This window comes from Caretta caretta, chromosome 21 (genome assembly GCF_965140235.1).
Source record: "Caretta caretta isolate rCarCar2 chromosome 21, rCarCar1.hap1, whole genome shotgun sequence".
Classification (NCBI taxonomy): Eukaryota; Metazoa; Chordata; order Testudines; family Cheloniidae; genus Caretta; species Caretta caretta.
In genome coordinates, this window is record NC_134226.1 from 7,474,559 (window position 1) to 7,487,805 (window position 13,247).

Here is a 13,247-nt window from a genome sequence, read left to right on the forward strand (position 1 = left end):
TAACTACACCCTCGTCAGCCCACCTGGAAAAAACAAGTGTCCTGATTTTTTACACTTTCTGTCTGGTCACCCTATGACCAACGGCTATTGGAAACTTAATGGTGCAAAGCCCCTCTAACCAGCTCTAACTCTGAAAAGTAGGGGAAATAAAGGCCCTGATTGTGGAATTGGATCTGCACAGGCACAACCTTGCACTTGCCTGGAGCCACACTGAAGTTAATGCAAAGCTCCCTCTGCCTGGATGTCAATGCAGAAGTTGGTAAATTCCTTTAGCTTTCCAGAGCCTCCTACTGGCTGGGAAGTGGCTAGAAACACTTAACAAAAGAGGAGGCTAATAGTGTGGTGTGGGATGGGGAGCGGAGGGGAAGAAATAACCACAGCCAGACTGCTTGCGCACTCAGGTGCTTTCATTACCAGACATGCTTATTAAATCCCAGCAGTGTGAGCAAAATAAACAAACAGAACAACTGCCTGTGTCTGAAACAGGCCAGAGAACAACCCCCAGCTGGGCCTAACTGAGGCTAATTGCTCACCAAGTCCAGTCTAGCTAACCATATCTTTGCTGGCTACTAGCCTGAATTAGCACTAACTGGGGGTGGGATTTAGTCTCTAATCAGCTGCTGTCCATGTTGGAGCTCATTTGCCAAGCAGAGCTTGAGGTGCAGAGCAGCAGCTTGGAACAGGTAAGTTGCAGTGAATGAAAGAGAAAAAAAACAGGGATTTAAAATAACAAACTGAGAGGGGGTGAGTGGTTAGACTGCCCCAGTGCTGCCTAGCTCCCTGTTCTCTTGCTGGAAAGGAAAACGTGGCAGAGTACCCCATAAACGTCCCTCTTTGGGCTTTGCTGGAACAGGGCAATCACAGCCCCGGGTTCATGCACAGAGTTTGAGGGTTTGGAATCTAAGCCAGTAAGAATCTGGTGTTGGTGGGTCTTCCTTTGATAGTTAAACATTTGTCCTTCATCTCTGTGCACAGCCATCAATGCCAGCCCCACTCTGCATTCCCAGCTATTACAAGTTTGGGGAACCCCCTGAGGGCCTGTGTTGTGTTACTACTGAGTCACTGGCCTGGACTTATTGCCCCCTAAAAATGACTGTCAGAATCTGGCTCACCTTCCTGAGTTAGATTGCTCTTTTCTAGAGATGAGCTCAGAGCTGCAATGTTTAAAACCCAAGTATTGAGCACCCTGTCACTTGCTTTTGCTCTGTAGTAAAGAGGGGGGCCAACTGCATAATTTGGATCCAGAACCCAGTTCAGATTTGGAGGCAGCTCCAAAGTTTGGAGGTTTGGGTCTGAGGTTTTAGGTTGGGCCCAGCTCTGATTTTTAATTTCCTTCCTTCTTTCTTTCTTTTTTTTTTTTTTTAAGGAGTCATTCTGAAACCCTGCCCACCCCAGGTCTCAGTCTCATCTCAAGTGTATTTACAACTTCATGCAAAACAACTGATTTGGAATTATTTTAAACATATAGAGTTGCTATCTATATCAATGGAAACTACCCTACTTTTGAGACAGGCGTCCCCAGAGACCAATGCTCATTTCTGCCACTTTCCTTACAGAGCTGGTCTTTTAGGGCCAGATCTTGATTCTGTGGACTCTGCGCAAAGGTCTAGCCCAAGTGAATCAGATTGCAGGATGTGGCCCTTACGAAGGGCATAATGCAAAGGGTGGAGGCTTGAAGCTTGCAATTGTTTATTGGCTGTAGGACCCTTAGTGTAGGGGAGTCTGTTCGTTAACACATAGGCCTGCACACAATATTTCTGCATTTGTTAATTGCCTAAAATGATCTACATGAATGAATGCAACACAGAGCTGTGCGTCCTGAACCCAAGGAAACTCCAGTACATTTCAATGACCTGAGTTACTTGGCTTGTGGTGGGGTGTGTGCTGCCTGGATTGAAGAGAAGAGGCTTTGGGAGTCTTTATTTTGTAAGTTGGTAATGCAGCTGGGCAAACAGAAGCATGCGGAGATGAGGCTCCAATGCTTAGCTGATGCCCGGTTGGTGATGGTTTCTCCTGCAGGATTCTGCAGCTGCTTTGCCTGCATTTGGCAGCCCCACGCTGGAAAGCTGGTTCTGTCAAGGTCAGGCTTCATCCTCTTTCTCCTTGCTACTTTGCGGGAATGTTGATTTTAGCTCCAAGACGTGCCAGTTACTTTTTCTTGGCTGCAATGGGGTGACCTATTGGTCACTGATTATTTTATTCCTTAATGGAAACTGACTGTTGATCATTATCAATTACAGATAAGTATCTCCTGGTTCCTGTCTCCCAAAGTGCCCCTAAGGTGTCATCTATGTTTGGGAATGAAAAGGAATTATTTAGCATGGTATATGGTATAATGGGATGAGCTTGAGAAAAGGGGAGAATTTAGGCTGTATTAAGAAAAACTTCCTGACCGTGAAATATACTGAGCAACAGATAAGTCTTTCCCAAGGCAAGTGGCAAAACCCCATCACTTGGGACATGTGAAACTAGACTGGATGAACAAACCATGAACACACATGCAGTAGGGAACAATCTTTCATCAGCAAGGAGATGGATGGGGTCTAGAGATCTATGTGGGCCAGATTCTGAGAGGAGCTCTCAGCACATTGGGAATCTGCCTTTTATTTAGGTGCTTAAATGGGAGCTGAGCTCTTTGGAAAGTCTGGCTTAACAGATGGATTTGAAATCTCCAAACTGATATTTCATAGGAGCAGATTGTTCTATGCATTGTGAAAACAGGTGCTCTGCACCTCACAGGTTCTGCTCTCGATGCACTTATATGCCTCCCCCTAAGGTCAGTGAGAGGTTTATTTCCACACCGGGACAAAAATATACCCATCTTATTTCTCTCATGCTAGTATAAGTATCAGGCAGAGCTTTCTGATGTGCTCTGAGCAGGACATTAGTAAGGCTATCAGGCTTAAGGCAGAGTCTTCTAAAATCCCTCCTTTGTTTCTGCTTCTTTTAAATGCTTTTAAATAGTAATTGGGGAATGCATTTATGTAAGTCACAGGTCCCAAGGCTGCATTGTATCAGTGTCTCTGTACTTCTCAATCTTTCCCCTCATTTAGGCCCTGCTCCTGAAAGTTGTTCAATACAGGCAAATCAGCTGCATTGACTCCAGTAGTTGGATGAGGCAGGATCTGTCCACATACAGCAGCTTGCAGGATCAAGGCCTTGATTGTAGGGTCTTGGGGGCAAGGACTGTGTCTTTGTACATGTTTGTACAGCACTTGGCATAATGTATCTCTGTTCCTGACTGAGACCTCTGGGTGCTACTCTCAGAGACAAATTTAAAAAGAGATCAAAATACCCACTATTAGAGATGGACCAACACTTCAATATTTGGGGCTATTTGGAATCTAGGTCTGAGTTTTGCAAAGGGACTGTTTCTTTGTAACAAGATGCAATGTGGCCAAATGGATAGAGCACTGGGTTCGAAGAGTCCTGTGTTAGAGTCCTGACTCTGCTGTTGGCCTGCTGCGTGACATTGGGCAACTCACTCCCCTTCCCTGTGGCTCAGTTTCCCCATCTGATGATGACCTCCTTTGAAAAGTGCTTTGAGAGGTGTTGATGGAAAATGCTATATAACTGGCCAAACCAAATTCCTGCCTCCTGCCCTGGGACTGTCGGATGTTTGAAATCTGAATATGGTTCCTTCAGCCTGTCTCCACCTAATCCTTCCAAGCCTAGAAATATTAGGTTTTTATCCCTAAATGTCTGCAAATATTGATTTCACTGTGTATGCACAAATGATGAAAAAAATATTTCCATAGATGATGATCTAAATGTACAGCTAGGCAAAGTAAGAAACCCACTGCCTGAGACCATAGTCTGATTTAAAGATATTTACTTGGTCTATTTTGACATGTCATGTTGACAGGTTTTGTTTGAATGGTTTTGAAGCTTTAACTTTTTGAATCTCAGTGTCTACTGTTGTTAAATCATTTATTGTCTGATCCCCATCCCCACCGAATAACTTTCCCTCAGTGGTGAAAATGTAAGTTGATTAAAAATAGGAAAAAGTGCTAATTCATCACTTAGGTGTTTATGAGACTGTTTAGGCTGATTTTGGCTCCTGATAGTAGGTGCTGAAATTTAAAACATTGGGTCCCCGTAACAGGAGCTCACTATGGCAATATATTGTGTTTCAAGGCCCCTTAGAAACATGATTGAATTTAACCTCACAACCCCCTCCTCATGCAGGGGATATTGACTATTAACTCCATTTTTCAGATGGAGAAGCTGAGGCACAGACAGGCTAAGTGAGGTGCCCAAGGTCACATGGTTGAGTCAGTAGCAGAGATGGGAATGGAATCCAGGTGTTCTGACTATGTCCCATGCTCTGTCCATTAGATCTCCAGAAAAATAAAATCTCCAAAACAAGAGAGGGGCTTTTGGCAAATGCTTTAAATAAAATCTCTTGTTCTTAAAGTCTTGCATCATCTATCATAGGTACACAGCTCAGCAAAGGGAAATTCTGACTAAAGCTTAGGGCATCCACTGCACTGACAACTCCCCAAACTACCTGCTCTTCACTGTCATCGTTACCATGGTGGTGTCAGCAGAAACCCTTTGATGTGTGGATAAAAACAGCTTCCTAGCCCTGAGGTAGTCTGTCTCTGTGCTCTCCTAGCTGCTGGAGGGTGCATTGCTTGGCAAGCGCCAAAACCAGAGGAGAGATTATAGGGATGAAAGACCTCACCACCCGCCCCTTGGAAAGCCTCAGTAGTGTCAAAGGGCTCCAGCGTCTCTAGAGCACAGTGATTGCACTGCTTCTAAACTCACCACGTGGGCCCTGTCACAGCATCAGCACTCGCAGGTCACTGCAGCAGCTGGGGCTACAGTATCCTTCGCTCTTCCAGCACATAGCTGCAGCACCGTCAACCCATTGCATTAGATGGTGGGGGAGCTGGCCACGCTGCCCACGTTGGCGCTGCTGCAGCGCCTAATGCCAGCCCTGGCAGCATGCAGGAGACTGGAAAGTGGTGACCACCCAATGCCCCCACATGAATGCACAAGTAGGATAAAGTGTTCATCCCTTCCGGCCAAGTGTGACTCAAGAAAAACAATACTTCACACCCCACTTTTATTGATACCACACTGCGCATTGTTATGTCCATGTGATAAATTCCAGAGCCCTTTGACCTCCTCGCTCCACTTTCTGCTCCCTACTCTATGATGGCTGGGGTTATTTTTAACATCCGGAAGTGTCAAATAGCCCCTCCTTAAAATAAAAAGAGCCTACCACAAAAATCTATCCCTTTCCCCTCCGAGATTATGGATTCACCACCAGATTACACAGCTCTAGGAAATAAGACCAATAGCTTTATACATTGTACCATAAATAACAAAAATAAATAATTCAAGTCTTGGATCAGGGTCAAGAATCAGGACTGATATCTTACAATCCTTCCAGGATGGAAACACCTGCCATATCCCATTGGAGAGCATGGGAATTCTCCCTTTACCCCAGCATTAAACATCCTGCTAGGTTGTAAAATACTGGACTGTACAACTGCTGTCAAAATATGTGGATCATAGGCTGTTGTAAACAGGGCACTCTTGTAAAGAAAACAGCTATAAAAACAAGCAAACAGACTTCCACATAACTCGTGTTCCAGCTTTGTTTCTTTTGTTTAGCAGGAGCCACACTCTGCCTGGACCACTGTACAGCACACAGAGACATGTGGTGGCTGAAAAACATTGCAGATAAACATATTACATCTGAGGGTATGTCTGCACTGTGGGAACACGCCCCCCCCACCCCCGAACTCCAGGACGGCGGGTCTCAGATCCTGGGTCAGCTGACTCGGACTTGTGCTATGGGGTTAAAAAGAGCAGTGTAGAGGTTCCCACTTGGGCTAGAGCCCAGGCTCTGGAACCTGGTGGGAGGGAAGGGTCTCAGAGCCCAAACTCCAGCCTGAGTGGGAAGGTCTCTGCTGCTACTTTTAGCCCATACTGCGAACCTCGCAAGCCCAAGTGAGTTGACTTGAGCTCTGACTGGCTGCTGTGGGTTTTTTTGCAGCATAGACATGCCATGGGATGCCCTGATTTATAGAAAGACTGATGCAGATAATTTTTAGAATTTTTTGTCTGCCTCCGTTTGCCTCATATGATTTCTCTGTGTGTAACTTTTTTGTTACTTTCTGAATTTCTGCTGTTTAACCTGTTTCTAAAACCATCCTTGAAACCCCCCTTTTAATTATTGAGTCTTTAGCGTGTGTTTGTTTACATGACAACATTGCACGGTTGTTTTCTAGTTTGAGATAATCTGCTTTTGCATTGGAGGACTGGTAGATGGTTACATGTCTGGCCACACGCTTTCATTCCTACAGAGAATCCCATATTCAGAAAGGCCAGTTGCCATTCCCAGGAATCCAACCACATGGATGTAGTACTCCTGGGAATAATGTTTGCAGAGCAGTAAAGCCTCTGGCAGTTTTAGAAATCTCACTTGCCAAGGATGGTGATAGCGCAGCGGTTTGTTGAGGAAAGGGATCGTGCCCACAACTACGCAGAATAGCTGCAGGGAAACCTCTGTCAAGCAAACAACCCAAGGGACAAGCAAAATGCCGGCTGCCCAGTGGATTAATAATTCTGACTAGTGTATGTAGCACAACTGCCTTCTGCTGCAGGGAAACAGAAGTGAGGATATGTATGTCATAGGCCCTGTATTGCAAACACTAATTCTGCTTTAGCAAGAGCAATGGAACCCTGTGCATTTGGCTCAGGGAAGATCTGTCCCTGTAGTTGCTGTCAGGTTCCAAGTGGCTGTGAGGTGCAGCATGTGGTAATTGTGGTGTTCAGGTGGCTGCGTGGAATTGCTACTTTTTGAAGAAAAATTTCGAAGCATTTTACAGAGATGGCGCAGCCTTTTGACATAGTCTCTAAAGGCCAGACAAAATTCTGTTGGAAACCTTGGGACTGATTTAACATGGTTGCTTAGGGCAGGGAGTTGCCTATTGGGAATGAGTCCTTGGTTCAAGTTCTTAATGAACGTAACACTTAATAAATTTATTAAGACTTTATTAAAACAAGTTGGGGCTTATATATGTTTTCCCCCTAAAGAGTAAGCTTCAGGTATGCAATGAAATGTGAAAACCTGAAAAACTGGCCTTGCTTTGATTTATCTAAGGTCAGTTTTCACATGGGTGCCCATGTTTCCATGGGTGTGAATGGTGTACTCTGTTGTGTATAGATTCTGCACTGTGCTCAGCTGTGTGACTTATTTGTACAGTACCTAGCACAGTCGCACTCTGACTGGGGCGCCAGATATAAATCATAAAAAGATAGAGGCTGAAACGAAGCTCTGTGTGTGTCTTGTGTCTGAAAGCTAAAGAATAACCATTCATGCCACTGAGGTGATTTTTGTGTGTAACCTGATCCTACCCCCAGTGGCAATTTGTCGCTCTCCCTTGGCTGTTGCACTACGAGCTGGGACAGAAGCCTGAGTAGAGGTGGCTGAAAATGTTGGTCAAAACCAGTTTTCTTGCAAAAAAAACCAAAAACCCCGCTGTTTTGACCCAAATTCTAGGCACTACCACGATGCAAATTTTTAATAGTAGCAGATTAAAAATGAAGGAAAGAAAGGAGACAGAGAGAGAGAGAGAGAATAAAAGCAAATGAGAGAGGCCAGGAAAATGGAGGGGGAGAAGAAGAAAAGGAAAGGAAAAGAAAAAAGAGGGAAGAGGCGAAGGAAAGAAAGGGGAGGAAAGAAGAAAAGATAAAGAAAATGTTAAAAGATAAAGAAGTGAGAGGGAAAGAAAAGGGAGGAAAAAGAGGGTACTAGAAGGGAGAGAGAAGACTGAAGAAACTATAGGTAAGTGTGGTGTTCCATGGTGTGTTTCCACAGGGCAGGGTGGGGCTGTCAGGCTGGGGAAAGGGAGTGACTGTGCAGTAGTGAGCCATGATTTCAGTTCTTCAGGGGCAGATGGTGCTCTTTAGCCTGCTGCTTTCTCCACTTTGAACAGGAGTTTTCCTCCAGCTCAGCCCCCTGCTATTAGGAGATGCTGCCTCTAGAAAGCCCTGATGTTGAGCAAATATAGCTTCCATACACCCCACTGGGAACTGCAGGTTCTCATCCCTGTGTTCCCTAGAGTGCCTGTCTGGCCCTAGTGGGGAGAGGCCACTTCACCTCGTGAGCTCCTCCTGGGCGAGACAAAGGCCAGTGTTCAGAGAAGTGAACACGGCTTTGGAGGCTGGAGTGGAGGATCACACAAGGTCAAACCTCAGAGCTGAATTTCTTCGAGTGTTTGCATTGTTTTGGGGAAGATCCCGCTTCTGCCAACAGACAGACTTCTGAAATGTAACTTTATCTCTCTCTAGACCTAACAGCGAATTTCTAGTGAGCTTCTGCCACAGGGGGACTTGTTTACATTGTGAGGACAGTCCTTTGTGACAGAGCAGGAGTCCGTGCCTGGGAAAACCCACCCATGGCCTGTGAGGGATAAAAGTCATGGCTGGAAGGAATTTCGGATTTTCACCAATTCATGGAAAAAAGGGGATGTTTATTCCAGCTCAAGCTAAAACCACACTGTAAAGTCGATGTGAGCTTTTCAGGCTGACAGTGTCTGAGCAGACCCACTCTCCTGATCACCTAGTCCTAGAGAATTTTAGAGTACTCAGTACAAGCCTTGCAGCATCATTGCTATTGTAAGATGGAGCATGCTGGGCCGCTACTGTAGAATATTATGATACATTTACTTGAGGGTAACTTTTGAAAGTTACCCTCAAAGGTTAGCCTCAATACTCTCTTTGCAACATGCAGGGCACCTTGAGGGAAAAGATTTTCACAAGTGCTTCAGGTATTTAGGAGCACAGTGAAAATCAATGGAACTTGTGTGTCTGAATTCCTTAGATGTCTTTTTAAAAACTCCTCTTAAAGTACACGTGACCCGAAACACTTCAGCTTACAATGCTGGTAGCCCAGTGGTTAAATGAACATGTTGTGTGTGTAAGGGATGCAGGCTCTTTGGAAGAGGAGGAGATGGTGCCAACCCAGAGTTTGGCTATCACAGTCCTCAGCTGACAAGACAAGGTTTGCCAGTTTTTAAACCCAGCCCCTCTCTGAATTGGGGTAGCAGGGAAACAGTCCACATGGACTCTTTTCTTGCCCTGCTTTGTTGACTGAAGAGGACTCAACAACGAGACTTCCACTGAAGTTCAATATTATCTTACCCCGAGTACACTTTTCACCCAGTGCTTTACTGATTCACTGACCCCATTCTCAGCCACTGCTTGGTTGGCTCTTAGAAGCTGATTAACAGGACATCACTGTTTAGGACAGGAAGTGAAGAAGAATCCAGTTGAAACAAAAGGATGCATTGGTGTTGGGCTAGCATGTGTGCGTGCTCTCAGCCGCCAATGCTCTTAGGCAGTGTCACTAAATGATTAGTGGGTCTTATTGGATTTAGGAAAGATTCATTTCTAGATTGGTTTCAGAGGAACAGCCGTGTTAGTCTGTATTCGCAAAAAGAAAAGGAGTACTTGTGGCACCTTAGAGACTAACCAATTGGTTAGTCTCTAAGGTGCCACAAGTACTCCTTTTCTTATTTCTAGATTGCTGTCTTATGGGTAGCACTGGCTGTTGCTTGCTAGTTGCATCAGAAAATGAGGTTCCCTGCCCAAAGTTGCACTAGAACAGGGCTGGCGAGGGAGGGGAATTGCCCAGGACATGGCTGGGAAGGGTTTTAGTTCCTGTCCAAGGGATCAACTAGTGTTCCTTTCTTTAAAGAAAAATAAGCTAATTTTAAATGACCTCCCTCCCCGCCCCACGAAATAAATGCATGATTCTGAAGTCCCGGAGACCCTTTTAAGTTGTAGGGAAGTCAATGGAACAGGAGTGGATGGGATAATGGGGCAAGGGGTGAGACCCACTTTTTAAAACACAAGCTGCAGAAAACAGCCTCAGCCATTATCGCATTCACCCTGGCACTGACCCCATCAGCAGTCTGAATGCCTGGGTGCGAAGAAGGCCGAGAGGAGCCCTTAGGCCCTCCTGCCTGTGATCTCCTGCATGTCATCCATCCCTCTGTCTTCGCTCCTGCTTGATGTTGCAGGGCCAGCATGGAGGCTTTCACCTGTGACTTAATTCAGGCAAGCCCCACTGAAAATCACTGTGGCCCCACCAGTGCCCTGTGCTGCTGTAGCACTTCGTAGCACCCAGACACGTTACACAAGCCCTCACCAGCCTGAAGCACGGACAAGTATCCTGTGCACACACAAGAGCCCGAACTTTTGCCCTCCTGCTTGAGCTCTGGAGTCCTAATTAGGCGCAGGGACAGGAGGGGGGACGCTGGTGGCCAGGGTCTTTCTGATCCCCTCTTTCTGCAGTGGAGAACTCAGGTTCACCACATCCCTCTGCCTGCACCCTGTTCCAGATCTCTCTCAGGTTGTGTTTACAAGCTGCCTTGGGTGCAAGCCTAAAGAGCTCTACAGAGAGGGCAGGAACATTGCTTTGGTGAGCTGCACTCTATGCTTCCTGCCCTCCGAATCAGAAATTCAGGAGCTGTGATCATAGCAATGGTCTTTTTAAAGTGCCGCCCTCACCCCCAACGTAATACCACACCGTGAAAGCAGGGCAGTAAACCCCAGCACTATTCCACACAAGCAGCCTCGGCTTTACAACCCTGTCGGTTTTGAAATTGCTGGATGAGGCTATCTCTATTCCGCCACCAGAACTGACAAATTCCTGGACATGTTCTTTGGATTCCCCCCCCCCACCCCCGCGCACACACACACGCACTCCACCTCCATCCCTTTTCCAGCACAGCCAGTGCCTGCATTTCCTGCAAAATGATCACCATCTGATAAACACACAAAACCAGCCCCACACTGTTGCCTTAGACCATCCCCTTATGGAGCCGATGGGTGGCTTGCAGGTGCCCTAGGAGGTATTACCAGTGCCATATTCCCTGGAAAAGATGAGCATCACCCTGGGGTCACTGAAAGTTAGCTTGGCTTAGAAATGGTTCCCTGAAATCCAGATAATTCTTCCCCCACCACAAATCAAGGCGCAGAGAGAGACCACTTACCTTGTGCTGGATGACACGTGTGTTGATGTGTGTGCGTGTGCGTGGCGTGTATGCAGGGGAGATCCTAGAGCCCTCGATGCTGCAACAACCTTCCTCTCTCCTGCCCGCTCTCCTCCTTCAGACGAGTTCTTGCTTTGTGCTGCTGCTTGGCTGTGTGTGCCCAAAGCCACTGCAGCATCTCTGCATAAGGATGTGCTCCTCCCTCCCCGCCCTCCCCTGCTCGCTCGCTCCCTCTCAGCCAACGCTCTGGGTCTCTGGAGAGTGGTCTCTCGCTCGCTCTCTGTCTTTACCTCCTTTGCCTTGGTCCAAGGACCAGTCAGAGAGGGCCGGCGACTTGCAGCATCATACATAATTCATGCTTTGCCTCAGCCTGAGCTGCTGCTGCTCTCATCAGCCTGGATCAGGAAACCCCGGCCCTGTATTGATTGTCTCCAGCTCCTCACCCCATCAGTAGGGCAGAGGGAGGCACATGGTGCGAGGGAGAAGCAAGTGGAGGGATAGAATTCCAGGATTACAGCCTCGTGGCTGTGAACTGGGAAGTGAGGGGCTCTGTGTCCCGGGCTGGGATATGAGGGTGAATTTGCCAGGAGAGGGTCATGCCTCACAAAATATATTACCGGGTACTAGACCCAGTGGAACCCCCTTAGCCTGAGATCTTGAGGAACCCCACTGAGCAGGGAGGGCACAGAATTATGCAAGCCTTGATTTGTTGGCTCAACACCTTGCGACATGCTGCTGGTGAGGGGGAAACTCTGCTTGCAGCCAAGTTTATTTGGAGATGGGGAGGAAGGGAATTGACTGTAGGTCTCAGGCCCATCTCTTAAAATACATTCAGATTAAAATTTTCCACAAGCATGGGGGGAGGGAGGGGCATATTCCGGTTCTGTCCCATTACAGAGAGAAGGCTAACGTCAAAGCTCGGACCCAGTTCATAAACTTCCTCTCATGTTCCGGGGATGGAGTCCAGGACTCTCTCTGCTGCCTACAGAAGCCGGGGTCTCCACTTTGCACCAGAAGCAGATGCTGTCGTGATTTCAGCTGACAGGTGTCCTTGTCAATGTTAGTTCTGTCTAGGCATATGTCTGCCCTCCATGTCAGGGATGTCTGAGCACCTCACAGACGGTAATGGATTTATCTTCCCAATAGCCTTGGGAGGTAGGGAGGGAAGGATCACTATCCCCATGCTGCAGATGGGGGACTGACGTACAGAGCATTTAAATGACTTGCCCAAGGTCCTACAGGGAGGCTGTGGCTGAGCTGGGAATTGAACGCACATTTCCTGTTCCCAGCCCAGTGCCTTAACCACGAGCCCATCCTTCCTCCTTTGTAGCTGTCAGAGATACCGGGGGAGGTGAGACATTTATCAAGGTAAAACCGTTCTGCATGAAGTGTGGCAGGGATGCCCATGAGTTAGCAAATCTGCTCCACGATGCCCCAAGGGCACTGAAACCCCAGAGCAAGGGGGATTTCAAAGCACGCTGCTTCCTGGGGACCTGCGCGCAGAGTCCCTGGTTGAACTAAGGTTCAAACCCTTTTTTTCCGCCAGCAACTGAAAATATTGATCCTCCCCAAATCAGAAATGAGATGAATAAGGAGAATAAAAGCAGAGTAACCCTCTGCCCCCACATTCAGGTCTTTCCATTCACAAGTTTACACAGCCGGAGCATGGGAGAGGGCACTGGGACCCTGGTGCAAGCAGGTGCAATGCGCTGACTTCAACAGAGCTGTGTCTGCTTCCACCAGACTCGTGATTTCTCTCCACAAGCCATGGAGACGGGAGGCGTCAGGCGCAGCAGAGGCATCAGGGCAGGGCTGCCCACCTCGCTTCTACCCTGGAGAGATCCCTCCGCAGGGCAAGACAGGAATTCACTCTCCATAGCCCATTCATCCTTGGCCTGTCGGCTGAGACTGCTCAAAGGGTGCTGGTTGGTTTTGTGATGTAGACATTTGTCCCTGGAGGGGGCTAGATTGAGATCCCAGACTCACTTCACAGACCCCTCCCCCCCCGAACAGCTGTAGATGATAACCACTGGCTGTTGCTATCACCCGGAGTTGCATCATGACTTTGGCCTGGCCGCCCCCTCAACTCCCCTGTGCTAATTAATATATTCCACTATGCTGCAAAGCACACGGTGAAACTGGACACTGCTCCCAGATGGAACTCTCCGCACAGCCCTCGGGGCGTGCTAGGCAATGATGAATATGCCCTGAACTCCCATCCGATGGCAA

At 47.4% G+C, this 13,247-nt stretch overlaps 1 protein-coding gene across 1 annotated transcript in view; it reads right to left on the reverse strand.

Moving 5' to 3' along the window:
* Window positions 1-11,251, reverse strand: part of CNTN2 (contactin 2) — a 51,345-nt gene extending 40,094 nt beyond the window's left edge. Inside the window, exon 1 of the mRNA XM_048826987.2 lies at window positions 11,019-11,251. The gene's annotated coding sequence lies outside the window, so the exon portion shown is untranslated. The remainder of the gene's footprint in view (window positions 1-11,018) is intronic.
* Between the last annotated feature and the right edge of the window lie 1,996 nt (window positions 11,252-13,247).